Source organism: Lolium perenne, chromosome 6 (assembly GCF_019359855.2).
Source record: "Lolium perenne isolate Kyuss_39 chromosome 6, Kyuss_2.0, whole genome shotgun sequence".
Taxonomy (NCBI): domain Eukaryota; kingdom Viridiplantae; phylum Streptophyta; class Magnoliopsida; order Poales; family Poaceae; genus Lolium; species Lolium perenne.
The window spans coordinates 231,278,991-231,281,493 of NC_067249.2; positions in this window are offsets into that span (position 1 = coordinate 231,278,991).

Consider the following 2,503-nt stretch of genomic DNA (forward strand, 5'->3'; position numbering starts at 1 on the left):
CGTTGACATCTTTTGGTCTAAGTCGATGAGTTTCCCGACATTTTTCTAAAAACTACAAGTTTTTTCAAAGCTTTCCCTGACATAAGTTTCTCTACGCCGGAGGCCAAGAGGCGGCATCGATTCGAGGGATGCAGGGAGCAACAAGGTGCTGAACTTTTAAAACACTTGTGTCTTTTTTCCTTGTAAGTATGTTTTTATAAGGGTTGGTATATGTGGCCATAGGCATTTTTTCGCGAAAAAAAATTAGGCCCAGCTGACATGTTGGAAGGTCCTAGAAAGGCAAACAAATCTATGTCGTCTGCAAGGAAATGTCTCTGATCGTTTAAGCTGTTCATTAATGGAAATTGTCGAACATCCTAGTTGAGAAAGTGCTTGATCAAAGCAACCTGTCGCTTCCTCCAATTGACAACACACTGCTGAACTGTTATTAAAAAAAAGGCACACTGCTGCATTTTGTTTTGTTATTTCTTCTTCAGATTTGAACGGCGGTGTTGGAGGTTTTGGACAGGCCGGGGGGACAAGCTAGGTATGGGGTGGCACGCGTGCATGCGCAGCTAGCGCTGCATGCATGAGACGCGGGCGTGCGTCGCGTCGGAGCCGCAGAATCCCCATCAGATCACGCCGATTGACCCGACTCGTCTGCGTGCGTGCATGCAACGCGGGCGGGGCTAGGCCACTGTTCCGTGATGTGCATGCTACGAGTACGTTGTTTGGATGCCGGCCTCTTTGCTCGTGACTACTCCCATCCATACAGATATACAGTATCCATCCTCTCACCACTATAGTAGTCAGTGTACTGCACGCACAACCTCGAGACACCGAGCCTCAACCCCTGAATGCACCGGTCGGTGAAATACAACTGGCCATAGTAGCCGTGGAATATGCAACTATGCATAGCGGAAGAGACCGGTGGCGTCCATTATTTGCTTCAAACAAATATAAACCTTCCAACTTATAGCTTCGAGCAATCTAAATCTTAAAACTTCGCACTTCATGCGCATGAAGTGTGAAGTTTTAAGATTCAGGCCGGGTAGCTAAGTTTTTTTGAAAAATTCGTCCTCACATCGCAAGCCATCTTCCACCCCACCCCGCTTACCATACCTCCCGGTTGTCTTCACAACATGAACAAGATGGAGCATTCTTTCTTGTGGGATGGCACTAGCAAGGTTATTGGAGACAAATGTAAGATAACTTGGTAGTCGGTTTCCCAGCCTACCAACCTTGAGGGTCTTGGAACTCTTCACCTTGAGAAGTTTGGCGGCACAATAGGATTGAGTCGGCCTTAGTTCCAGTGGACAGACCAAAAAATGCTTTGGATGGGGATGGGCAACCCTTGTGATGAGGTTGACGTGTCGCTCCTTTATGCTTCCACTAGCATCACTCTTGGAAATGGCAATATTATGCCTTTATGGACATCACCGTCCCTAAACGGGAGAATGCCCAAGGACATGCATAGCGCCGCTCATTTTCGAGGCTTGTACAAAAAACAATGGAGCCTTTCCCGAGCCATTAGAGAGAATGCTTGATCTCAAAGATCAAGATGGGCGCAGACTTTAACTATCCTGCGTATCCGTCGATACGTCTCCTTGCGAAGCGAGATAAGCAATGTGCATCTCCATGAGGATGAGGAAGACACAATAGTATGGAACCTAACATAAAACGAATGCTCTCCATCCTCGTCGTACAAAACAAAATTCTTTGGGTCAACTCTCACAAGCATGAACGAGTCGGTTTGCAAGCCTTTGGGCACATCCTAAAATAAAGTGGATTCACTCACATTTTTGTCCATTGCCGTTATTCCAAGAGAGCATGGGGGATGGTGAAGGAGTAAATTGGGCTCCCATTCATAGAAATGTCCAATTGGGCACCTGAGCTTTCCATCAAGGATTGGTTGATGGTTATGTCCAAAAGAACCATGCCAAAGCTTGAAGCCATATGCATTCTATCACCATGCTTATTTGTTAGATAATTTGAAACTAAGTGTAAAGCGAAGTCTTCCGCAACAAATCCGTGCCGTTGGCCATCCTTCTTTAATCTTTGAAGAGAGAAGCAAATCTTTGGATCATTGCGGGTGCTAAAAAAAATGAGTGTTATAATTTTGGGAGAGTAATATCTTTTGATGAACCTTTTATTTGTAGGTTTTGCTAATTCACATCGACTCAAACACCATTGATTTCGCGCTAGCTGAGTTGCAACGCATGCTGCAATTAAGATTTTTTTTGGTTGCACAAGAGATTGCAACTGATATTTTACTACCTACAATATGGTTTGAAAGTGAGAAAAATAATTGAGATCGTTAAATTGCTTCAATATTCATGTAAGTTTGGAGTTGCAACAGAAGTTACAACTAAAATTTGAAGAAATAAATTAGTTCTCGGTCGACTTAGAATTAGTCAATTTCTTTATTTATCATGTAAAATAACTCTCTTCTCCTTATTTAATGTAACGAGGCCAACCTTTTGCCCGCCCTTCTAAAAAAAAATCCTAGTGCTACATGTACCAC